General features: G+C 44.6%; 1 pseudogene; it reads left to right on the forward strand.

Annotated features, from left to right (window-relative positions):
* Positions 1-18,314: 18,314 nt before the first annotated feature.
* On the forward strand, positions 18,315-20,036 carry LOC133245298 (mitochondrial antiviral-signaling protein-like; annotated as a pseudogene).
* The last annotated feature ends 7,622 nt before the right edge of the window (positions 20,037-27,658 follow it).

A 27,658-nucleotide genomic window follows, 5' to 3' on the forward strand; every position in this document is an offset into this window, starting at 1 on the left:
CAGGGCTGAAGCGCCTTAGCACGTATGTACAAGTTTGCAGAGATTCTCACCCAGCCACAGTGGTCATTCTCTCAGCAATGTTATAGGAGTCAGTTAAACAGTGCATAAGAAGTGCTTATGGAAGCTTTCTTGACACTGTGGAGTTCTATGTAAATCGTTGCTGGCCTCTTCTGTATGTTTTCCCTCCCTCACTCAAAGCTGAGGGATCAGAAGGTGAGAAAGGTAAGACAGAAAACAAATACCAATTGAGATCTTATGTGGCAGAAAGGGATGCTTAGGGGGCCATGTAGAGGGTAGCATGGCTCACGGAGCAGAAGCAAAGTTCAGCCAGGTCTCTCTCAACTGCTCCATGGTAGACAGGAGAGCAACCCCTCCTTCCTTAGCATTTCCAACTCCAGCTTGGCTCTTTGGCTTCTGGTTAGTAGGAAAGGAAAGAGCAGACCGCCGAGCTGCTGAGGGAAGGGACAGGTGCACCCAGGGGAAAAGAGAAGGGCAAAAAATGGCAGCCTGGCTGGGAGCCCCAGCATCGCCCATCTGATGAACTTGAGTAGTGCTGAAAACCTTGCCCTGGTGGGAAGGTAAGTCTGTCAACCTCCGAACAGACTCCTGTCCGGTTATGGAATACAGTGAGTGGACTGCTGTGAAAACTGAGGTCCAGAGGATAACGGGGTGGCCGAGGCAATATACTGCTGAGTGCTGGTGGCCTGCCGCTCAGTCTGCTGGCCCCCTATACTGTGAAGACGGGTTGATGATGTCAACCTTGCCCTGGTGGTTTGCTCACATCCGGCTCCTCTTCCTCAGCCAACGCCTTCTGGCTGTCTCCTGTCTGTTCAGTGTCTGCCGTCTGAAAACCATCTGAAACTTAACTCACAGTCAGTATGGCCCTTCCTGGGGAAGACATGTGTATTGAAGCAGGTACTGATTCCAAGATAAAGGAAAAGCCCTTGCAATCATGGGGTTTCATGTCTAAGCTCTAGGAAGAGCCCCAGGTATTGGTATGTGGTGGTAGCTAAAGGTTTCGCCCCAGATGTGGAAACCGAGGCCCAGAGCCAGAGCAGAAGGCAGCTGACCTTGGTTCACGCAGCTAGTAAGTGGCAAGGCCAGGCTTAGAACCCAGGTTTTCTGAACTTCAGCCTCTTCAAGAAAACTATAGCTGGTGTAGACCTCAGGGAGCTTTCCCAGCTGGAAAGCTTCCTCTAGAGACAGCAATTCTGCTCCCACACAAGGCGGGCGGTGGGGAGAACTAGAGATGAAGGGTGTAAACCTGCCTTCCCAACCTCCAGAGGGCTGGGGAGGAATTTCGGTGCCTATCGAGGGCTCTTTAGGTTTTTTGCCCTGGGTCCCTTCCCTGACAGCCACAGTGCAAACACAAGTCCAGCTTCCTCCGCAATTCCCTTTGTGCTCTCTGAAGTGAAAGCCGCTCAGTCATGTCCAACTCTTTGTGACCCCATGGACTATACAATCCATGGAATTCTCCAGACCAGAATACTGGAATGGATAGCTGTTTCCTTCTCCAGGGGATATTCCTAACCCAGGGATCGAACCCAGGTATTCTGCATTGCAGGCCAATTCTTCAGCTGCTGAGCCACCAGGGAAGCCCTCTGAAGGTGTCATCCTAATGCTGAGATGCTTCCTGGTTGGGGGGGTGGGTGGGCAGGAAAACCCAACCTTTGAACTCAGACTCCTATCTGAATCTCAGGTCTGTCTGTGGTCTTGGGGAAGTTATTTCACCCCTCTGGGCCTTGGTTTCCATGTCGATAATGGTGGGAGAAATACTCCCTAACTTTGGGAGCTGGTCTGAGAATAAATGAGATAACAAATCTGAATGCTCACTGTATGATGCCTGACACAGGGAAGGTGCTCAACCAATGATTTTCTCTCCCCTGTGCAACCCCTTCCTTGTTAGAGTCATCAGAGTATTTCATGGAGTTAATTTAGAGGAAGTCAGTGATGTAATCTAGACAAGACATACTGAAGGTGGAATCTGAAGGGAAAGCTCAGGCTATCTCTGTTAATACCTACTCCTACTACTTCTATGGGACTGAGATACACTTCAGAACTTCACTCACCCAGCCCTTGGGAAAGCAGGGGTCAAGATGATTGGGTTCTGGCCTTAGATTTGAGGGCTTTACTCCTGGGTCTTAGTTTCCTTGTCTGTGAAATGAGAAAAGAGGTCAATAATTCAGCGAATATTTATTAAGCTTCTAATGTCTTCCAAGCACCAAACACAGGCTGAGTGAGGACATAGAGCATAAAGGGATGGATGGGCATGAAGATGGGTAAGATGCGAACTCTTCCAGACAGGGATGTAAAACCTGGTGGTAGAAGCCAAGAAACTCATGAGCGAGCTGTCACAACAGGTGCTTAAAAGCGTAGACTTGGGAGCCAGTGTGCTGGGTTTGAATGCAGCTCCACCTTGGACAGGATACTTCAAACGAAACTGGCTCATTTGCAGTGATGTGGATGGACTGAGAGTCTGTCATACAGAGTGAAGTAAGTCTGAAAGAGAAAAACAAATACCATATATTAATGCATACGTATGAAATCTAGAAAGATTCCATATATGTATACATTATAGCTTCTATAGATTCTGTATGAATTCTATAGATTCCATATGTAGACATACAGCTGATTCACTTCATTGTTCAGCAGAAACTAACACAACATGTTGTGTTAAATATATAAAATAATGATATTCCAGTAAAAAAAATACTTTATTTATCTGGGACTTGGATGTTATAAAATGGTTCCTATAAATTATATTAAATATCTTATTAATATGTTATTAAAAATATTTGCAGTGATGGGATATATAATTTATTTGTAATATAATATTTATATTATATATATATCATAAATATATATATTATATATAATATTTATATTATAACTACATTATCATATACTATGTATTTGTGATATAAATATTAATTATATATTACACAATATGTTAATAAATAATACAGATGTATATTGCATAAATTATAATATCTATATTAAATAAATTATATATACTTTATATAAATATGATAAATATTTAAATATATTACATATAATATACTAATTACAAAAGCACTTATTTTTTAATTTTATATTGAACTATAGCTGATTAGCAATGCTGTGATAGTTTCAGGCGAACAGCAAAGTGACTCAGCTATACATATGCAGGTATCCATTCTCCCCTAAACTGCCCTCACATCCAGGCTGCCAGGTAACATTGATCAGAGTTCCCAATAGGTCCTCGCTGGTTATCCGTCTTGAATACAGCAGTGTGTACATGTCAATTGAAAACTCCGTATCCTTTCTTCCCATTCTTCCCCCTTGACAACCATAAGTTTGTTCTCTAAATCTCTAAGTCTGCTTTTATTTTATAAATAAGTTCATTTGTATCATTTCTTTTCAGATTCCACGTGTAAGGGATATCATACAATATTTCTCTTTCTCTGTCTGACATACTTCACTCAGTACAACAATCTCTAGGCCCATTCATGTTGCTGCAAATGGCATTATCTCATTCTTTTTAGTGACTGAGTAATATTCCATTGTATACATGCAACACATCTTCTTTATCCATTCCTCTGTCGATGGACATTTAGGTTGCTTCCATGTCTTAGCTATTGTAAATGAGGCTTCAATGAACATTGGGGTGCATGTATTCTTTGGGGCCATGTTAATTATTAATTATGAGTCATACTAATTATTAAAGCACTTTAATAGTGTCTTACACAAAATGTAAGCATCATATAGGAGTTTGGTATTATAACCAGGTTTAATAAATAGAAGGAAGACCATATTTGTATGCTTTGTAGAGGAAAGTACAGTTAATTCCGATTGTTTGGGATTGGTAGCGTGACATTACGCCTATAAGAAGGAGGTTTGTAGTAATGTTTGGGCAGTCCCTGTTCTTTAGGTCCTGTCACCAGAATCCAGCAACATCACCAAAATATACCACCAGTTCTGGACTCATGCCTTTGATTCTGTCTTCCCCTACTGTCCAAAGTGTTAGAAAAGTAAGTTGGAATGTCGGTCTGGACGTCACTAGAGTGAAGTGTTAAAACCCTGTTTAGGGAGGAATACAGGTTTATTCAAGAGACTTGGGCAAGTATGTGACATAGCAGCAGAATAAGAAAGAACAATAGAGAGAGGAGAAGCTGAGTTGAAGGGAAGTTTGGAAACCTTGGAAAACAGATGTATCCACTTGCTAGGACTGCTATAACAAAGCACCACAGACTGGGTGGTTTAACCTCAGACATTTATTGTCTCACAGTTCTGGAGGCTAGAAGTCCAAGATCATGTTGTCCAGGGGTTGATTTCTTCTGCGACCTTTCTCCTTTACTTGGAGATGGCTACCTTCTCCTGTGTTTTCACGTGGTCTTCCCTCTGTGTGCATTTGGGTCCTGATCTCTTCTTACAAGGATACCAGTCCTATATTAGGGCCCACTTCAATAGTATTATTTTACCTTAATCACCTCTTTGGAGAAGGCAATGGCACCCCACTCCAGTACTCTTGCCTGGAAAATCCCATGGATGGAGGAGCCTGGTAGGCTGCAGTCCATGGAGTCACCAAGAGTCAGACACGACTGAGCGAGTTCCTTTTCACTTTTCACTTTCATGCATTGGAGAGGGAAATGGCAACCCACTCCAGTGTTCTTGCCTGGAGAATCCCAGGGACAGGGGAGCCTGGTGGGCTGCCGTCTCTGGGGTTGCACAGAGTTGGACACGACTGAGGTGACTTAGCAGCAGCAGCAATCACCTCTTTAAAGGCTCCATCTCCAAATAGTCACATTCTGAAGTCCCGGGGGTTAGGACCTCAACATATGAATTTGTAGGGTCATAACTCAGCCCATAACAACAAAGGACTGGCCTCCCCTGAGCACCAAAAGTGACTCCTGTACCATCACAGATACACATGGAAAGGGAGACAAGGATGGAGATGAAGCAGAAACAAACTAAGACCCATGCCTATCCTGAGCAGGGTTCAGCAGACTTTAGAAAATGGATGGAGATTATGCTGAGGCTCAGGGACCAGCAACAGAAGGCAATTTCTAGAGAATGAGCTTCAAAAGCTTTTGCCTCTTGGGCACCAGGAAGCTATAATCCCCAGGACACCTCCTCTGTAAAGCAGCTAAGCATTCTACTGAAGCACCAGGGAATTTGCCAGTGTTCCTCCAGGCTTACTGTGAATGGGGAGAGCCATCCTGAGACCACCACTGACCCCTCCCACCAGCTTCTAGAGACTGGATGAGACATTCTAGAAGCGTTCCCTGAAGTGGGAAAGTTGCTTAAAGTAAGGAATTGATATCTCTGGGGAAATAGCTGTGGCTTACTGCCCTTTTCTCCCGTCATGAGTGTGAAGGTTAGTTTTTCCCATCTCTCAAGCCAAAGGACAAAGACACCACTCAGAGATCAGTGACACCTGAGGGAACGTGAAATGGATATATCCAATCCCATGGATGTTTGATGTGCTGCAGAAATTCAGATCCCAGAATAGAGACCAGTGAGGGAATGTTTTGAAGAGCTTGCCATATTCCCCTGGAGTTTGGGGAACATTCCTGGTTATAAAGGCTAGGTTACAACAGCATCAGCCCAATCCATCTACTGGGATCCCAACACACAGAAGAAGAAAAGATGCTCAAAAGAAGAACAATGGCAGAGGGAGAAGGAGAGAACATGTGGGAAAGTGGAAGTTCAGGCCATCCACTTTGCCCTACATACTGTAGGTTCCTGGGCCATGGGTTAGGTTTGAGCTCACAAGGCAAGAAAAAACATTTAAATTGTGCTAGACAGAAGTCTTTAATCCTTGAAAGTAATAAAAAAAAAAAAGCTATAAGATTTGCCAGAGATAATATTAAGGAACAGATTTTTTTTTTTTTTTTTTTTTTTGGCTGAACTGTGGGATCTTAGTTCCCCAACCAGGGGTGGAACCCACACCCCCTGCAATGGAAGTTCAGAGTCTTAACCACCAGACCACCAAGGAAGTCCCAAAAGAGATTGAATATAGCAATTTTAAAGTATCTCATTTGATAAATTGATAAATAACTCATTTTCTACCTATGAAATACTGAATTCAAACTTGCAATAAGTTCCAAGAGCCTTTTTCCCACCATCAGAAGGTATTGCTGATACATACATGATTATTGCTCTTCTTACGTGGCGACCTTCTCCACCCAGGGAGAAGTCAGTGGGTTATTTTTCTTAAAAGGTCATCCATACTATTTCTAGCCGTGTGTGTGGGTATGTATAAAGACTTTTCCTATAAATGAATATTCATAGCCAAAAAGTGGCTACTCATGAATAAACAAAATGTGGTATATCCACACAATGAAATATTTGTCAGTCATAAAGAGAAGTAAGTATTGGCATGTGTCACAACTTCAATGAACCTTGAAAACATTACATTATGTAAGAGAATCCAGACAGGAAAGACTACATATTGTATGATGCAATTTATACAAATTTCTAAATAGGCAAATCCATACAGAAAGTGTATTAGTGGTTGCCAGGCAACAGGGGTGAGGAGTCAGAGGGCAGGAACAGGAATGAGAGGGATGAATAATTGCCAATAACTTTCTTTCTAGAGTGATAAAAATGTTCTGGAATCAGATAGTTGTGATAATTGCAAAGCCTTATGAACATACTAAACATCATTGAATTGTACACTTTAAAAGGGCAAATTTTATGGTTTATGAACTTATATCTCAAATTTTAAGGAACTTCTAGGGTCTTAGGGAGGCTTTGGAAGGTTTAGCTCCAAAGTCTTCCTGCTGCTGACTCAGAAAAAGAATTGTATTAGCATTCCATTTTGGCTAGTATGCACTACTGCATCAAAGAATAACTATTGCATTAGTCCAAGTAAATCACATTAGAAGAGAACAATGCCAATGTGAATGTGGTAGATTATGCTCTAGCAGGTTAGGAAGAGAGTGCAGTGGGGACTAGTTGGGGAATGAGATGGAGTGACTTGGGGCAGGAGTCAGGAAGCCTTCTGGGAGGGGTGGGGCTGAGCTAGATCATGTGGGATGGGTAAGTGGGTCGAGGGGCATGTGAGGGAGTCATGCAGGGCCAAGTGATGAGACACAACCACACTGCCTTCCATGCCTGCCTCTGAGACCTGAAGTGGGTGGGACATGGGAAAGAGCAAGGCTAGCAGGAGGCAGCAGAGTGGAGACGGCTATACACCTGGTGGGCTGCGAACAGGAGAGCGGGATGCAAGAGACCAGTTTTATATAAAATGTGGAAGGGTGGCAAGGTTGGTACGCTAAACAGAACTGTGTAGAGAATTAGGAGCTTCTTCAATTTAAACAAATATAATGTTTCTTGAGCAATTGGCCTACTTAGGGTGAGGATAAAAGGGAAAACACTTCAAATTACTGATTCAGTTCAGTTCAGTTCAGTCACTCAGTCGTGTCCCACTCTTTGCGACCCCATGAATCGCAGCACGCCAGGCCTCCCTGTCCATCACCAACTCCCGGAGTTCACTCAGACTCATGTCCATCGAGTCAGTGATGCCATCCAGCCATCTCATCCTCTGTTGTCCCCTTTTCCTCCTGCCCCCAATCCCTACCAGCATCAGGGTCTTTTCCAGTGAGTCAACTCTTCGCATGAGGTGGCCAAAGTACTGGGGTTTCAGCCTTAGCATCATTCCTTCCAAAGAAATCCCAGGGCTGATCTCCTTTAGAATGGACTGGTTGGATCTCCTTGCAGTCCAACGGACTCTCAGGAGTCTTCTCCAACACCACAGTTCAAAAGCATCAATTCTTCGGCGCTCAGCCTTCTTCACAGTCCAACTCTCACATCCATACATGACTACTGGAAAAAGCCATAGCCTCAACTAGACAGACCTTTGTTGGCAAAGTAATGTCTCTGCTTTTGAATATGCTATCTAGGTTGGTCATAACTTTTCTCCCAAGGAGTAAGCGTCTTTTAATTTCATGGCTGCAGTCACCATCTGCAGTGATTTTGGAGCCCCAAAAAATAAAGTCTGACACTCTTTCCACTGTTTCCCCACCTATTTGCCATGAAGTGATGGGACCAGATGCCATGATCTTCGTTTTCTGAATGTTGAGCTTTAAGCCAACTTTTTCACTCTCCTCTTTCACTTTCATCAAGAGGCTTTTGAGTTCCTCTTCACTTTCTGCCATAAGGGTGGTGTCATCTGCATATCTGAGGTTATTGATATTTCTCCCGGCAATCTTGATTCCATCTTGTGCTTCTTCCAGCCCAGTGTTTCTCATGATGTACTCTGCATATAAGTTCAATAAGCAGGGTGACAGTATACAGCCTTGATGTACTCCTTTTCCTATTTGGAACCAGTCTGTTGTTCCATGTCCAGTTCTAACTGTTGCTTCCTGACCTGCATACAGATTTCTCAAGAGGCAGGTCAGGTGGTCTGGTGTTCCCATCTCTTTCAGAATTTTCCACAGTTTATTGTTATCCACACAGTCAAAGTCTTTTAGCCGTCTATATTTCTATCTCTTTTAAGAAAAATCTCACTTTAGGAAATTATCCAAAGTAATTTTTACTTCCCTATTAACATTTTTTACCCCTCTCCCCCTTGTCCTGCCAATGCTGGCATCTGGTTTCATTAGCAGAGATGTTTATATGGCCTGGAAGCCACGTATCCAGGGAAGCTGGAATTCTACTGTTGGATTTTGGAGTTTTGCTGCCCCCTACTGTTGGAGGACCAATCCTTTGGCCACCTGATGCTAACTGACTCATTGGAAAAGACCCTGATGCTGTGAAAGATTGAAGGCGGGAGAAGGGGACGACCACAGAGGATGAGATGGTTGGATGGCATCACTGACTCTATGGACATGAGGTTGAGTAGGCTCCGGGAGTTGGTGATAAACAGGGAAGCCTGGCATGCTGAAGTCCATGGGGTCACAAAGAGTCAGACACAACTTAGTTACTGAAATGAACTGAACTGTTGGAGGACTGAATTGACAGGGTTCTTGGGCTGGGGCTCAGGGATGAAATCTGTGGTCAGATTTATTCTGTTGCCATGGCCTGGACAGACCCAGTGTCCTCCTGGTTCACTCTAGCTCCTTCAGGAGCTGAGGATTTTCCCGAACCCCAGCTGAGGCTTCCAGACATCCTGTCACCATTAGCCCAGCCGATTTCAACTGTAGAGGTGAAGACCTCCCTTCATCCTGGCTAGGGTCTGCCTCCCACTTCCCAAGTTCCCACACTCCAGGGAACTTTCCACCAGCACCGTGAGTTCCTCCTTTCTCCACCAGACAGATGAGAACCCCTGGATCCCTTTTATTTCCATGGAAAGTTTGGAAGGAGTCTTGGCTCATTCCACAGCACTAAGTATGACCTAAGTTAAAAGATTGCTGTTTTCTGCTTTCTTCTCAACCTAATTACCTATCTTACCTCCAGAATGCTGCCGCACTGGTGAGAGAATCAAGGCAGATACCTAACTATTTGGTTACCCATCTCCATCCCCTTTGCCTCAGGACCTCAGGACTCGCTGCTGGACCAGAGGGGCTTTTAATGACCCTTCCTGTGCAGAGGGGACTTCCCTCCATCACTTTCACCTCCTCTTCCCTTTACTCTTTGCCCTTCCTGAGACCCAGAGGGTGACAAGGTCATCAACCCTCAAGGTCCTCAGTAACACTAATATTAGAAGCAGGTCCCAGATTTTTACTTCTTCCCCAGGCTCTTTGTTCTCATATGAAGAGGCAAGATGCCAAGGGAAGTTGTGAGAAATGTGTTCCAGAAAAGAACAGATGCATCAGCTTTGGGTAGAATGTGGGGAGCAGGTGAGAATCCTGTAAAGGAGCCTGCATGGCCACAGGAGGGACAGATAACAGTGAGGAGAAGGAGAGACCTGTGGGTGCTCTTTAGAGTCTGGTCCAATTTCAAGGCATCCCCATGCTCAGCTTATCAACAGAAGATCATGGGCTGAGTTCATGTGGGCTGGGCCCAAGAGGGGCTTCCCTGGTGTCTCAGACAGTAAAGAATCTGCCTGCACTGCAGGAGACCTGGGTTCAATCCCTAGGTTGGGAAGATTCCCTGGAGAACGGCATGGAAACCCACTCCAGTATTCTTGTCTGGAGAATCCCCATGGACAGAGGAGTCTGGCAGGCTACAGTCCATGGGGTCGAAAAGAAGTCGGCCCAGAGTCAGAGCAGAGGCTGCCTTTAGTTCCCTGCCCAGGGCTGGCCCCAGCAGGTCTGATGTGCAACTGGAGAGGAAAAATACAGCTTGAGTGCAGCCCTTACAGGTGAAACAGGATGCAGAGGAAAAGCAAGGGAGAGCTTCACTCTGACCTCTCTTCAGGGGTCCCCTTTGGAATAAGACATCCTAACAGAAAGACCAGATTTGGATTCTATTTCCTGGGTAAGAAAGAGCTGGGTTCAGGGGTGTGTCAGGGAGCAGTGAGTGGTGTGGACTATAAAAGAGCAGTGGGGTGGAAGCGGAGTTGGGGAATCTATTTGTTTTCAGCCTTTAGCCCCCTGAGCTTCCCCATCACCATCTATAAAACATGTGTGATGCAGCTCCCTTGGTTATTATGAGGACTGTAGAAAAGTGATGACATGAAAGAACCCACTTGCCAATGCAGGAGCTGCATGTTCGATCCCTAAGTTGGGGAGGTCTGATGGCAACCTGCTCCAGTATTCTGGCCTGAAAAATCCCATGGACAGAGGACCCCGGCGGGCTACAGTCCATGGGGTCGCCAAGAGTCAGAACATGCGTGACTGAGCATGCAAAAAGCACACACAGTGACATGAAAACATGGACTGTCAACCTTAAGGCAGTGTGGGTGTGCGCTCAGTTGCACCTGACTCTGCGACCCCATCGACTGTAGTCCACCAGGCTTCTCCATCCATGGGATTTTCCTGGCAAGAATATTGGAATGGGTTGCCATTTCCTCCTCCAGGGGATCTTCCGGACACAGGGATCAAACTCACGTCTCCTGCATCTTCTGCATTGCAGGCTGATTCTTTACCACTGAGCCAGCAGCAAAGCCCACATTAAGGCAGCATTGTTTTCAAATAATCCTTTAGTATATATCCAGCAAGTAAATTAGTCCAGGCAGTAGTTCCTCAACTATTTTAGCCTCTACCCCCATGTTCATTAGATCACTGGAGAGAAACAGAGACAGAGACACAGAAGAAAACAGATAAGGATTTGCAAAGCATCCATCATGAAAGCTGCCCCAGCTCAAAGCCCGCAGCTGGCCCATTAGTTTAAAGAGGCATTTTCTTAAAGACCAAGGAAACTGGATCATAGGCTGAATTCAAGCAAGAGGAAAGTTATTTATTTACATGTTTCCAAAAAAGAATGGAGAAGGCAATGGCACCCCACTCAAGTACTCTTGCCTGGAAAATCCCATGGACGAAGGAGCCTGGAAGGCTGCAGTCCATGGGGTCGCTAAGAGTCGGACACGACCGAGTGACTTGCCTTTCACTTTTCACTTTCATGCATTGGAGAAGGAAATGGCAACCCACTCCAGTGTTCTTGCCTGGAGAATCCCAGGGACGGGGGAGCCTGGTGGGCTGCCGTCTATGGGGTCGCATTTGTGTTCTGAGAAACTAGATTCTCAACCCAGTGGCTAGGAATCCTCCTGCTGCTTCATGAAATCTCAGCCCAGGAAAGAATATATTTGCTGAGGCTCAGGTCTCCAGCTTCAGAAGTTACTCAGGTGCTCCCTGGGAAGGATGGGATGAACAGTCAGGGAGCAGAATGTCAAGAATTACTCTGCTGGTCCCAGTGTGGGGTGAGCTGCTTCCTGCTCCTTCCAGAGCCAGGATCCCCTGGAGCCTAGTCAGGTGAGAGCCTATAAAACACACCTCAGGTACCTGCTCCTCATCCACCCGGAACCTCAGGCACTGCCCAGTCCACATCTTAGTCTGACCAGGTGAGGGTCTTTTGGATCCTAGCGGGAACACATCTGAGATGGTGGGAGTGTTGGAAATCACAAGGAAAGGAAAGGGAGGATGAAGGAGAAGAGATTTTGCCTTGGGTCTGGTGGGACCCCCCTGGGAATTACACCCCCTAAAACTGGATGGTGTGTAATTAACAGGCTTAAATTCTTGCCAGTGTCTGGCCTCTGAAAACTGAGATAACTGGCTGGGTAAGGCACATCCTAGGCCATTGACCTCTCACAGAGGCATTCATGAAAGCTTAGAGAGAGGACAGGTGCACCCGGAGAAAATGGTGACACCCAGTGCCATCTGGGGTCCTCTTCTCTACTTGAATATAACTACCTGCTTGCCTTCCTTCCTTACCCTCTTTTCTTGCTCATTGATTCATTCATGTATTATTTGTGTATTTAGCAATTATTTATTGCACTCCTACAAATTACCTGTTGCTGTTCTAGACACTGGAATCTAAAGTGTGCAGAACTAGAGGAAGGATGCTTGAAATCCTTGTCCTAATGGAGCTTTCACTTAGTGTTCCATCTACATTTATTGAACATTTATGTGATCAGAACTGTGCTGTATCTTAGAGATACATTCATTTTCAATGAACAAGATGGAGACTTTGGCTTGAACGTGTGTGTGTGTGTGTGTGTGTGTGTGTGTGTGTACTTGTGATTACCTCCAGATATCAGCACCCTGGGGATCAATCCCAAAGGAAGAAACAATGCCTTACGATTTCATAATCCATACAAAATCTGGGTTTTAGGTCGACTGCTCCCACCTAGATGTCCTGCCAGCAAACCCAACAGCCTTGCTAGCCTTCTCTTAAAGTGCCCACAACCAAGTACTTCCCAAACTGTCCCGCTAAAGGCCCTCCAAAGATGCCCTGCTCCAGTGTCTTCCAGCTGTAGCCCTGGTCCCAGGGCTGCTGTGGCCTCTGCTCACTGTGACATCGGTGCTCCAGCTGTTGCACCTGCCCGGGAGCTGCTTCCCACCTGGGCTCCAAGCACCACGTGAGTAACCAGCAGCTCATGGACCAGCTCCAGCCCTTTGCTTCTCATCCCTCATCTTGTCTACCCATTGATGAGTCTCACTTCGGAGACAAGACCTCACCTAGCTACTCTGGCTGGGCTTGAACTTGGTCTCAAAGTTTGGACATGATTGCTCTGAATGAGCTACTTTGCTGCAATAAATATTTTAAAATCCCTCTGGTCCTGTGTTTTTCAATTCATGTTTTCACTCTGCTTACCAAGTCCTGCTCCTTCTCTCTGAGTAGATGACTGGGCTCTTAACTTTGACTGAAAAGGGGAAAAATCAACCTATCAAATGAGAATAAATTCATTTTTGAAAATAAAACAGAAGCAGACTCAGATACAGAGAACAAGCTAGTTACCATTGGGTGGGAGGAAAAAAAGGATAGGTGAAGGGGATTAAGAGGTAAAACTACTTGGTTTAAAAAAGTTATAAAGATGTAAAGTACAGCACAAAGAATATAGCCAGTAGTTTATAATAACTTTAAATAGAGTATAATCTATAAAAATATTAAATCACTATGTGAAACTAATCATGTAAGTCAGTTATACTTCAATTTTAAAAAGCTTAAAATTCTTAAGGAACTCAGTAAAAAAAAATTTAAGTATCCATATGATTCATTTCAAGAAGCCTAAAATGTTGATACATTACTGAAACAAATAAATCAGGGAAATACAGATATATCAGGGAGGATCTTACTACAAGGATATGTTCAAATTGTTCCTTTAAATAATTCTTTTAGTGATTATGACAGAAAGTTTCCTTTTATGTAAAAAGACATGCATTTGGACATTATTTCTAAAATGCTTTACAATAAAATTTGATATTAATCTATAAGTTTGTGCTCAGTCTTTGCTGCTGAGTTAGATGCTATTTGAAAGAAGATTTGCATGAAGGAAGGCCCTGGATTCCTTGCGTTTAGATGAAGGAAAGAGACAGCCATGCACTTAGATTCTTAGATCTTTCCTATGCACTGAGAGAGTTAAGAGAATTCAGCCCTTTGACATCCACATGTTAGAACGGAAGCGCACTGTCTGGTGTCCAGTGGTCAGGAAGGGATTCCTTGTGTGGATCTTCACCGTTCTGCCCTCTCTGCAATACTGTTACACCTATTCACTGTGTGCTGGTAAACTGTTTCTAAAAGACATTATTTATGAAGAAACCTATTCAGACCAGATCAGATCAGATCAGTCGCTCAGTCGTGTCCGACTCTTTGCGACCCCATGAATCGCAGCACGCCAGGCCTCCCTGTCCATCACCAACTCCCGGAGTTCACTCAGACTCACGTCCATCGAGTCAGTGATGCCATCCAGCCATCTCATCCTCTGTCATCCCCTTCTCCTCTTGTCCCCAATCCCTCCCAGCATCAGAGTCTTTTCCAATGAGTCAACTCTTCGCATGAGGTGGCCAAAGTACTGGAGTTTCAGCTTTAGCATCATTCCTTCCAAAGAAATCCCAGGGCTGATCTCCTTCAGAATGGACTGGTTGGATCTCCTTGCAGTCCAAGGGACTCTCAAGAGTCTTCTCCAACACCACAGTTCAAAAGCATCAATTCTTCGGCGCTCAGCCTTCTTCACAGTCCAACTCTCACATCCATACATGACCACAGGAAAAACCATAACCTTGACTAGATGAACCTTTGTTGGCAAAGTAATGTCTCTGCTTTTGAATATGCTATATATATATATATATATATATATATTTATGGGCCTCCCTGGTAGCTCAGCTGGTAAAGAATCCACCTGCAGTGCAGGAGACCTGAGTTTGATCCCTGGAGTGGGAAGATCCCCTGGAGGAGGGCATGGCAACCCATTTTAGTATTCTTACCTGGAGAATCCTCATGGACAGAGGAGCCTGGTGGGCTACAGTCCATGGGGTCGCAAAGAGTCAGACACAACTGAGCAACTAAGTACAGCACGTGTGTGTGTGTATAAATATATATATACCCTTATATTTTTAATATTTATCTATTTATTTAGCTGTTCCAGGTCTTAGTTGCAGCACGTGGGATCTTCAGTCTTCTTTGTGGCATATGCAATCTAGTTCCCGTGTGTGTGTGTGTGTGTGTGTGTGTGTGTGTGTGTGTGTGTGTGTGAAGTCGCTCAGTCATGTCCGACTCTTTGCGACCCCGTGGACTGTAGCCCACCAGGCTCCTCCGTCCATGGGATTCTCCAGGCAGGAATACTGGAGTGGGTTGCCATTTCCTAATTCCCTTAAGAGGGTTCAAACCCAAGTCCCTTGCACTGAGAGCTCAGTCTTAGCCACTGGACCACCAGAGAAGTCCCAGGAGTGGTATTCTTGCCCATGGAATTTATGTGAAGTCAGTGTCAGTTTCAGACTCTCACCAATTCATTCACATTTCATAGATACACACCCAATTCCTATCAATCATAAGATGTACCACCATTTTACATAACAAGAAAGAAGAAAATGCTCCCAATTCAATTATGAAATTCCAGCAACTATGTGGTGCATTCTGATTTCAGAGCTGTTAAAAATGTAAAAATGTGTGTCTTAGGAGATAAATTGAGATAAAGACAAAACCCATCCTCTTTAGGTCCACACATATGTCTGTAAAGCTAGATGGCCTCCGTCAGCAAAGGCCCAGACCCTGTTCCCCCCAGGGGGCCAGACCTCTGCTCTCTGCTGGCTCACGTTTTGGCCAAAGCACCTCTTAGTTCTCTTCCCTTTCCTCTTCCTCTACACTTACAGTCCTGTGACGCTCTTTAGGCCCCAGAGGTTCTGCTCAGAGCCAGTTTCACTGTTCCCAAGGGTAAGGTCACTCTGAAAACCAGTCAAGAAAAATCACAGGTCCTGGGTGAGACAGAGGGATGGATGAGGGCAGTGTCAGAACCTCTCTTATTAGGAACGTCAGCACCAAGTTCTGAAGTGAACCTGGCCCTTGTAGGGTTCTCTCATGGGCCACGCTTCCTTCCCTGTTCCCCACGTGGAAGGTCAGGGCTGCCTCCAGGCTGTCCCTTTGATTCTCAAAGACCAGGTGTAGCTACAGCTGCAAGCCAGTCAGGACATAGGCTCTGAGGTCCCACTTCTCAATGTAACTGTCATTCCTTAGGAAACAGGAGAGTAAAATGATTGAAAACTTAGAAATAAAGCAAAAACAGATTTCTGAGCAGTCTTTCAAATTTATACTGCATGCTAATAACTAAGCTTGTCTAAAGTTTTTTTTTTTTTTTAATTAAAGTATTTGAAGGAGGGCATTATTTTATGTACTCCCATCTCATTAAGAATTTTCCACACATTGCTGTGATCCACAAAGTCAAAGACTTCAGTGTAGTCAAAGCAGAAGTAGATGTTTTTCTGGAATTCCCTTGCTTTCTCCATGATCCAACAAATGTTGGCAATATTATCTCTAGTTGCCCTGCCTTTTCTAAACACAGCTTGTACATCTGGAAGTTCTTGGTTCATGTACTGCTAAAGCTTAGCTTGAAGGATTTTGAACACAGCCTGGCTAGCATGCGAAATGAGGGCAACTGTATGGTAGTTTAGACATTCTTTGGCCTTGCCCTTCTTTGGGATTGGAATGAAAACTGACCTTTTCCAGTCTTGTGGCCACTGCTGAGTTTTCCAAATTTGCTGACATATTGAGTGCAGGACTTTCACAGCATCATTTTAAGGATTTGAAATAGCTCAGCTGGAATTCTGCATCTCCACTAGCTTTATTGGTAGTAAAGCTTCCTACGGCCCACTTGACTTCACACTCCAGGATGTCTGGCTCTAAGTGGGTGACCACACCATTGTGGTTATCCAGGTCATTAAGACCTTTTTTGCATAGTTCTTCTGTGCATTTTTGCCACCTTTTCTTAATATCTTCTGCTTCTGTTAGGTCTTTACCTGTGTGGATCTCAACAAACTGTGGAAAACTCTTAAAGAGCTGGGAGTACCATTTCACCTTACCTGTCTCTTGAGAAACCTGTATGCAGGTTAAGAAGCAACAGCTAGAACAGGACATGAAACAACAGACTGGTTCAAAATTGGGAAAAGAATTTATCAAGGCTGTATATTGTCACCTTACTTATCTAATTTCTATGCAGAATACATCATGCAAAATGCCAGACTGGATGAATCACAAGCTGAGATCAAGATTGCCAGGAGAAATACCAACCACCTCAGGTATGCAGATGACACCACCCTAATGGCAGAAAGTGAAAGAGGAACTAAAGAGCCTCTTGATGAGGGTAAAAGGGGAGAGTGAAAAATCTGGATTAAAACTCAACATGAAAAAAATTAAGATCCTAGCATCTGGTTCCATTAGTCCATGGCAAATAGAAGACGGAAAAGTAGAAGCAATGACAGATGTTATTTTCTTGGGCTGCAAAATCACTGAAGAATATGACTGCAGCCATGCAATCAAAGATGCCTGTTTCTTGGAAGGAAAGCTATGACAAACATAGACAGGGTATTAAAAATCAGAGACATCACTTTGCCAACAAAGATATAAATAGTCAAAGCTATGGTTTTTCCAGTAGTCATATACAGATGTGAGCGTTGGACCATAAAGAAGGCAGAGGGCCAAAGAATTTATGCTTTCAAATTGTGGTGCTGGAGAAGACTCCTGAGAGTCCCTTGGATTGCAAGGAGACAAGCCAATAAATCCTAAAGGAAATCAACCCTTAATATTCATTGGAAAGACTGATGCTGATGCTGAAGCTCCAATATTTTGGCCATCTGATGTGAAGAGCCTACTCATTGGAAAAGACCCTGATGCTGGGGAAGATTGAAGGCAAAAGGAGGAGTGGCTGAGGATAAGATGGTTTGATAGGAACACTGACACAATGGACATGAATTTGAGCAAACTCTGGGAGGTAGTAGAGGACTGAGGAGCCTGGCATGCTGCAGTCCATGGGGTTGCAAAGAGCTTGACAAGACTTAGTGAGTGAACAACAACTACAAATTATTTTACATAGCCTATTTATTATTTATTAGATGTAACAGTTAGATTAGTTACTTTATTAGTTAGATTTATCACATTATTAACCTAACTTTAACTCTGCAAAGTTAAATTTACTTCATAAGTGATTTCTAAGTTGCAAAACCTTGTGCACACCAGGACCCAGGGGAAAGGAGCAGTGACCCCACAAGAGACTGACCCAGACATGCCCGTGAGGGTCTAGGAGTCTCCAGCGGAGGTGTGGGTCAGCAGTGGCCCACTGCAGGGTTGGGGGCATTGAGTGTAGCAGGTGGGCATGGGACCTTTTGAAGGAGGAGGTCGCCCTTATCTTCAGTACCTCCACCATAGTTTGCCTTCAGATCAAATAACAGGGAGGGAACACAGCCATGTCCATTAACAGAAAATTGGATTAAAGATTTATTAAGCATGGCCTCACCCATCAGAACAAGACCCAGTTTCCCCCTCAGTCAATCTCTCCCATCAAGAAGCTTCCATAGGCAGGCGCAGCTGAAGACAGGTCGCCGGGTTGCAGCTACTCAAGCCTTTATTCCTCTCAGTGCATCCACCCTTCATGGGCCAGAGCCCTCTGCCACTTCAGAACCCAGACAGTGATGATGTTTGCCAAGGACAAAACTTATCAGTATACCTGCTACCATCACAGCAATTTTTGCAATGTTCATGTTCTGGATACTCTGCCTCACCTGTCCTGCCTCACAACAAGTGACCAGGACCAATTTCGGGCCTCCTATGAGCGCTGGGGGAAACAGGGCACCCTCTGGGACCTCTTCAACAGTCTTCGGCAAAAGAACGGCGGGGTGCATTCCTTCATTGGGGCGCTGAGGGCCTGTGAGCACACTGGTCTCACTGATGAAGTGGCCCGTGTCTACCAGAGCAACCTGCCACGGAATCCAAACCACCCTCCAGCCCCACTGGAGCCACCATCAGTTCCTGCTGAGATTCCAAGACCCTCCACACGTGCTGTGGCCCCCAGCATCCCTGGCAATGGCCACACAGAGTACAAGCCAAGTTACCCTATGCCTGTCCAGGATACCCAGCCACCAGAGTCCCTGGGAGAGAATTCAAAGCCCCACAAGCATCCCATTCTGGGGCTGTCCTGAAGAGGCTGGGTGGCCCCCTGGAGCCCTTGTCTGACACGGTGGCCCTCAGAACTCTGACCTCCAGTGTACGTCAGGAGCAAGACACAGAACTGGGCAGTACTCACACAGCAGGCGTGGTCTCCAGTTCCACGTCACTCCATGGGCCTGTGTCTCCGACTGTCTCCTTCCTGCCCTTGGCCCGTTTTACCCCCAGGGCAACCACTTACCTGGACCCTCATTGTCAGCTCCATCTGTTGGCACCTCCTCCTCCTCCACTGGCTTGACCTCTGCAGGAGGTGCTGGTGACCAGGCTGAAGGTACCATCTGCTCCAGTGGGGCAGGGGTACCCAACAACCCTATGACTGCCAGCAGTGTCCTCCAAGGTGCCCACCAACTCAGCATTTAGCAGCTCAGTGCCTTTCAAGTTGCCCACCAGCTTGAAGCCCCCTAGTGCAGTGCCCACCAGTCTAGCACCATCCAGATTGCCCATCAACTCAGTGCGTTCTGGCATGGTGCCACCCAAAGTGCCTACTAGTGGGATACCTGACCACAGGATACCTGCAAGCACAGTGACCAGTAAGGTGCCTGCCAACACAAGGCTCACCATCAGGAGCAGCAATAGACTCATGAAGGAGACATCTGCATCACCAGTGCCCAAAGGCACTGCCACTGGAGGCACATCACTTCTGGCCAGACAGCAGTTCTGACTGCTGTGGCTAGAGCTGGAGCTGAGCAAGCCTGGAAGGCTGGTATCTAGGATGGACAGCCAGCCATTCTCAGGCTGTTCCATAGATCTCACCATCAGCCACAGTAACTCCCTGGGCATGGGGCCTCACAATGCCTCCGAGGAGAACAAGTATGTGTTGAAAGACACCATTAGGATCCATGAAAACCCCAGAACCTCCATCCTGGGGGATAGCCCCAGGACGCACACTACCCTGGAATTCCAGGCAGAGGAAGAGTTGGAGGAATTGCCTGTGGTCAGGACCATGCCCTGGGCTCCGTGGCTAGGGGTGGCCATGGCTGGGGCACTTCTAGTGCTCCTGGCTTCACTGAACTGGTGGTGCCTACCCCAGTGAAGCTCCTGGGTCCTTCTTGCCATTCATTTTCTCTTTTTCCCATGGTACATCTGCCTGAGTCACAGAGCTCAGCTGTCTCACCACCCTTGACCCTTTTTTCAGGGCTGGCAGAAGCTGGGTCAGAAGGGAAGCAGGGGGCCATAGGCCTAGTCTTTGTGGGCAGTATTTCTGTCCCATCTCATGCTCTTGGTGGCTCCCCCACCATCCTTGGCTGACCAGGCCCTGGGCTGCTCCTGGTGCTCCAGTCCTCGCCCAGCTGGCCATCTGGCTGTTGCCCTTAACCTCTGGAGAAGGTGCTCCCATCGAGGCCTTATCCCTCTTTACCCAAGTGCAAGAATCAGGAGGTGCCACTGGGGACCACAGTGAGTCAGAAACCTTCCCCATCCTGCCTGGTCCCTGCAACCAGTAGATGGGGTAGGGGACATCTCTCTAGCCCCCAGTGGCCCAGTAGCCCCCTGAAGAGCAGCAGGGAGGCCCATCTTTAAGGACTTAGTCTCCTGTCTCTCTCATTCCCCTCCCTACCACACAAGGATGGGAGGAGGTCCAGAGATTCCCATGGACCCCTGGGAAGCCTGATCAGGTGTTAGACCTGAGGAGCACCTAAAGAGCCCCTCTCCAGCCTCCTCATCCCAGTCTCTGTTCTCTTCAGCTCCCTATGGGGATTGGAGAGGGAGAACCTGCAGGACAGAGCTCAGGCCAAGGTTTGGATTTCAGCTCCACCTCTTCGTGGGCTGTGTGGCCTTGGCAGATAATCAGACTTCTCTGGTCTTGCTTACCCATGTGGACAATGAGGATTGCATCTCATCCTTCACTGAATTCTCCTGAGATTGGAGAATACAGATCTTTGTCAAGTGCCTGGTCCAAAGCAGGTGGCCGCTAAATGCTCCTCTCACCTTTCCCTGCCTAGCGAGGTAGAGATGAGGGCATGAGAGGCACAGTGCCCAGTGGGTAAGTATGCACCGCTGCAGTGTAGGGTAAGTTAGGCCCTGTTCTGTCTCTTACTAACTCTGTGCTCTTGGGCAAGGTGTTAATCTGTCTATGCCTCAGTTTTCTCACCTGTATAATTGGTATGAATAGTAAAATTATATAGATATACATGTCCTAGTATTGTGAGGATTAAATGAGTTTATTTATATAAACCTTAAAAAAAAAAAAAAAAAAAAAGCTTCCATAAGCCTCTTATCCTTCTCCATCAGAGGGCAGATAGAATAAAAACCACAATCACAGAAAACTAACCAATGTGATCACATGGACAACAGCCTTGTCTAACTCAATGAAACTATGAGCCATGCTATGTAAGGCCACCCAAGATGGACAGGTCATGGTGGAGAGGTCTGACAGAATGTGGTCCACTAGAGAAGGGAATGGCAAACCACTTCAGTATTCTTGCCTTGAGAACCCCATGAACAGTATGAAAAGGCAAAAAGATGGGACACTGAAAGATGAACTCCCCAGGTCGGTAGGTGCTCAATATGTTACTGGAGATGAGTGGAGAAATAACTCCAGAAAGGATGAAGAGACGGAGCCAAAGCAAAAACAACACCCAGCTGTGGATGTGACAGGTGATGGAAGTGAAGTCCTATGCTGTAAAGAGCAATATTGCATAGGAACCTGGAATGTTAGGTCCATGAATCAAGGCAAATTGGAAGTGGCCAAACAGGAGATGGCAAGAGTGAAAATCAACATTTTAGGAATCAGTGAACTAAAAGTGATTGGAATGGGTGAATTTAACTCAGCTGACCATTATATCTACTACTGTGGGCAAGAATCCCTTAGAAGAAATGGATTAGCCATCATAGTCAACAAGAGTTTGAAATGCAGTACTTGGATACAATCTCAAAAATGACAGAATGATCTCTGGTCGTTTCCAAGGCAAACCACTCAATATTACAGCAATCTAAGTCTATGCCCCAACCAGTAATGCTGAAGAAGCTGAAGTTGAATGGTTCTATGAAGATCTACAAGACCTTCTAGATTAACACCCCAAAAAGATATCCTTTTCATTATAGCGGACTGGAATGCAAAAGTAGGAAGTCAAGAAATACCTGGAGTAACAGGCAAATTTGGCCTTGGAGTACAGAATGAAGCAGAGCAAAGGCTAATAGAGTTTTGCCAAGAGAACGCACTGGTCATAGCAAGCACCCTCCTCCAACAACACAAGAGAAGACTCTGCCCATCACCAGATGGTCAATACCAAAATCAGATTGATTACATTCTTTTCAGCCAAAGATGGAGAAGCTCTATAGAGTCAGCAAAAACAAGACCAGGAGCTGACTGTGGCTCAGATCATGAACTCCTTATTGCCAAATTCAGACTTAAATTGAAGAAAGTAGGGAAAACCTCTAGACCATGCAGGTGTGACATAAATCAAGGCCCTTACAATTATACAGTGGAAGTAACAAATAGAGTCAAGGGATTAGACCTGATAGACAGCGTGCTTGAAGAACTATGGACAGAAATTCTTGACATTGTATAGGAGGCAGTGATCAAGACCATCCCCAAGAAAAAGAAATGCAAAAAGGCAAAATGGTTGTCTAAGGGGGCCTTACAAATAGCCGAGAAAAGAAGAGAAGTAAAAGGCAAAGAAGAAAGGGAAAGATATACCCATCTGAATGCAGAGTTCCAAAGAATAGCAAGGAGACATAAGAAAGCCTTCTCAGTGATCAATGAAAAGAAATAGAGGAAAACAATAGAATAGGAAAGACTAGAGATCTCTTAAAGAAAATTAGAGATACCAAGGGAACATTTCATGCAAAGATGGGCTCAATAAAGGACAGAAATGGTATGGACCTAACAGAAGCAGAGGATATTAAGAAGAGGTGGCAAGAATACATGAAAACTGTACAAAAAAGACCTTCACAACCCAGATAATCACGATGGTGTGATCACTCACCTAGAGCCAGACATCCTGAAACATGAAGTCAGGTAGGCTTTAGGAAGCATCACTATGAACAAAGCTAGTGGAGGTGATGGAATTCCAGCTGAGCTATTTCAAATCCTAAAAGATGATGCTGTGAATGTGGTGCATACAATATGACAGCAAATTTGGAAAACTTAGCAGTGGCCACAGGACACTGGAAAAGGTCAGTTTTCATTCCAATCTCAAAGAAAGGCAATACCAGAGAATGCTCAAACTACCACACAATTGCACTCATCTCACACACTAGCAAAGTAATGCTCAAAATCCTCCAAGTGAGGCTTCAACAGTATGTGAACCGTGAACTTCCAGATGTTCAAGCTAGTATTAGAAAAGGCAGAGGAACCAGATATCAAATTGCCAACATCCGTTGCATCATTGAAACAGCGAGAGAATTACAGAAAAACATCTACTACTGCTTTATTGACTACACCAAAGCCTTTGACTGTGTGGATCACAATAAACTGTGGAAAATTATGAAAGAGATGGGTATACCAGACTACCTGACTTGCCTCCTGAGAAATATATATGCAGGTCAAGAAGCAACAGTTAGAACTGGACATGGAACAACAGACTGGTTCCAAATCGGGAAAGGAGTCACCCTGCTTATTTAATTTATATACAGAGTACATCATGAGAAACACTGGACTGGATGAAGCACAAGCTGGAATCAATGTTGCCAGGAGAAATATCAATAACCTCTGATATGCAGATGACACTACCCTTATGGAAGAAAGTGAAGAAGAACTAAAAACTTCTTGATGAAAGTAAAAGAAGAGAGTGAAAAAATTGGCTTAAAGCTCAACATTCAGAAAACTAAGATCATGGCATCTGGTCCCAACACTTCATGGCAAATAGATGGGGAAACAATGAAAACAGTGGCAGACTTTATTTGAGGGGGCTCCAAAATTACTGCAGATGGGAACTGCAGCCATGAAATTAAAAGATGCTTGCTCCTTGGAAGAAGTGTTATGACTAACCTAGCTATTAAAAAGCAGAGACATTACTTTTCCAACAAAGGTCTGTCTAGTGAAAGCTATGGTTTCTCCAGTAGTCATATATGGATGTGAGAGTTGGGCTATAAAGAAAGCTGAGCACCGAGGAACTGATGCTTTTGAACTGTGATGTTGGAGAAGACTCTTGAGAGTCCCTTGGACTGCAAGGAGATCCAACCAGTCCATTCTAAAGGAAATCAGACCTGAATATTCTTTGGAAGGACTTATGCGGAAGCTGAAACTCCAATATTTTGGCCACCTGATGTAAAGAACTGACTCATTTGAAAAAAGACACTGATGCTGGGGAAGATTGAAGGTGGGAGGAGAAAGGGACAACAGAGGATGAGATGGTTGGATGGCATCACCAACTCAATGGACATGAGTTTTAGTAAACTCTGGGAGTTGGTGATAGACAGGGAAGCCCCGCATGCTGCAGTCCATGGGGTCACAGAGTCAGACATGACTGAGTGACTAAACTGACTGACGTTGCAAACTCTTTTTGTTGAGGAGAAAATATAAACAAAAGGTTCCATTGCCCTTTAGGATATCAACCAGTTTTGTATTTAAATTGGTAATTTTTTCTTTCTTTCTTTCTTTCTTTTTTTTTTTTTTTTGCACTGTATGACTTGTGGGATCTTACTTCCTTGACCACAGCCATGAAAGCACCAAATCCTAACCAGTAGACAACCAGGGAACTCTCTTAAATTTGCAATCTTTTTCAGCATTCTTTCTTTTTCTGCCTATATATACTTTGATAGCTCTTATTCACCTTGATGGGCTTCCCAGGTGACTCTAGTGGTAAAGAACCTGCCTGTCAATGCAGGAGACATAAGAGATGTGGGTTCGATCCCTGGGTGGGGAAGATCCCCTGGAGGAGGGCATAGCAATCACTCCAGTACTCATGCCTGGAGAATCCCATGGACAGAGGAGTCTGGTGGGCTATGGTCCATAGGGTCACAAAGAGTTGGACACAACTGAAGCAACTTAGCATACATGCATTCACCTTGAACTGCCTCTGCCATCCTACTGGTTTCCTTATTGGTAAAGGAAATAAGTTGATATATGATCAGTATACATTTGTGTGTAAGTTATGTTTTTAACTTTTGAAAATTATAATTTAAATTCTCATATCCATTCTTTTGAAAGTGGAGACGAGGGCCAGAACCAGACAGTGCCAATATAGAAAAGAGGAAAAAAAGTGCTGCCATGAGGTAAGAAAATCTGGATTGGAAAATGAACAAAACAGATATGAAAGATACTTAAAGGATGAGTAAGGTCCTTCCTAGACTATGACTACAATAAAGTCCAGTCTTAGCTAAGAAAGAGTTTTCTGGAATATATTGAGCTCAAGTTCCCAGGAACATTCATTGGATAAATCCAGGAGATAGTTGGAGAGGCCGATGTTCAGTTTAGTGACTTTCCAAACATGGTGAACTTCAAGTAGACTTTCTGAAACCAGCCCCCAGCCATGCTTTTAATTATGTTTATTTATTTATTCCTGTATGAATGGATGCAGTCATACATTCATTCAACCAGCCAACATTGGTTGGGCAAAACAGCATTTATTTAGTCCCTGAGAGAACATGGACATAAGACAGTCTCTTTCTGAACATCTTCTCCATGGAATCTTTCTGATCCAGGGATCTAACCCATGTCTCTTGTGTCTCCTGCCAGGTGTTTCTTCATTGACCTGTGAGCTATCTCCCAGCATTTTCAGAGATGTAAAGGGACACAAGGAAACATGTTAAAGAATCGTTTATTTCCCCAATTCTGGTTTCCTCAATGATGGATCCCCATCAGCTCTTCTACCTCTTATTCAACCACCTTATTCCTTGCAGATCCTCATATGTGTGCTTCCTCATGTTCACATACACTTTTCTATAACTACAACTCATGCACACACACACACACACACACAGCCTTGCCTCCCTCATTACCCACTTACCCTGTGGTTACAAGCATCTTTGTCAAGGAGAATGAGGATGATATCACCATGGCGACAGCTGAATGAACCAATGCATCCCAATCTCATTGGGAAATAGTGACTCAGGAGGTTCAGGACCCTTATGTCAAGTCTTTGGTACTCATGTTTTTTTCTACAGTCATCTTCAGAAAAACCAGTAAATGATGCAGCTTTTGAGTCCTGGCACATGTTAATCCTCCTCAAATCCTTATGCTTGGACAGGCATGCTCTGAGAATATTCTGGGCTATCAAAGAATGCCTTGTGAATTCAGTGCTTTGTTCTCATAGGTGATTTACTTTATCTTTAAACTAAAAGCTCTTAGAGATCAGGAACCAGGTCTGAAGTTACCCTTAGATAAATAGAGAGATAGAGTCTTTCATCTAGAAACAGACAATAAAGGTAAATGCTCCCTACTCATTCTCCCCTCCCCCACCAATCAGACATTAGCCAATGTAAGGGCGCCTGGTGGCTCAGAGGTAGAGAATCTGCCTGCCAATGCAGGAGTCGTGGGTTTGATCCCTGAGTTTGGAAGATCCCCTGGAGAAGGGAATGGTAATCCACTTCAGTATTCTTGCCTGGGAAATCCCATGGACAGAGGAGCCTGGTGAAGTACAATCCATGGGGTAGAAAAGAGTCTGACACCACTGAGTGACTAAACAACAATGTCAGCCAGGTCTGTTTGCCTATCTTAATCAGGAGCTGTTAGTATATCTTTTTAAACACAATTTGGATTTTATTTTTAACATCTTTATTGAGAGAGAACCTACATATTATACAGTGTACCATTCAAAATGTACAATTCAAAAGTTTTTAACATATCCATAGAGTTGTGAAAAACCATCCCCAAGAAAAACAAATGTAGCAAGGCAAAATGGTTCTCTGAGGAGGGCTTACAAATAGCTGAGAAAAGAAGAGAAGCAAAAAGCAAAGGAGAAAAGGAAGGATACACCCATCTGAATGCAGAGTTTCAAAGAATAGCAAGGAGACATAAGAAAGCCTTCCTCATTGAACAATGCAAAGAAATAGAGGGAAACAATAGATTGGGAAAGACTAGAGATCTCTTCAAGAAAATTAGAGATACCAAGGGAACATTTCATGCAAAGATGTGCACAATAAAGGACAGAAATTGTATGGACCTAACAGAAGCAGAAGATGTTAAGAAGGGGTGGCAACAATACACAGAACTGTACAAAAAAAAAAAAAAGATTTTAATGACCCAGACGTGTGGTCTGAAGAAGGTGTGGTCACTCACCTAGAGCCAGACAACCTGGAGTGTGAAATGAAGTGGGCCTTAGGAAGCCTTACTACAAACAAAGCTAGGGGAAGTGACGGAATTCCAGTTGAGCGATTTCAAATCCTAAAAGATGATGCTGTGAAAGTGCTGCACTCAATATGCCAGCAAATTTGGAAAACTCAGCAGTGGCCACAGGACTGGAAAAGGCAGTTTTCATTCCAATCACAAAGAAGGGCAATGCCAGAGAATGTTCAAACTACTGCACAATTGCACTCATTTCACATGCTAGCAAGATAATGCTCCAAATTCTTCAAGCTAGGCTTCAACAGTACATGAATTGAGAACTTCCAGATGTACAAGCCGGGTTTAGAAAAGGAAGAGGAACCAGAGATCAAATTGCCAACATTCATTGGATAATGGAGAAAGCAACAGAATTCTAGAAAAATATCTGCTTCTGCTTCATTGACTACACTAAAGCCTTTTGCCTGTGTGGATAACAGCAAACTGTGGAAAATTCTTAAAGAAATGGGAATACCACCTTACCTGTCGCCTTGGAAACAT

The sequence above is a fragment of the Bos javanicus genome, chromosome 3 (assembly GCF_032452875.1).
Source record: "Bos javanicus breed banteng chromosome 3, ARS-OSU_banteng_1.0, whole genome shotgun sequence".
Taxonomy (NCBI): Eukaryota; Metazoa; Chordata; class Mammalia; order Artiodactyla; family Bovidae; genus Bos; species Bos javanicus.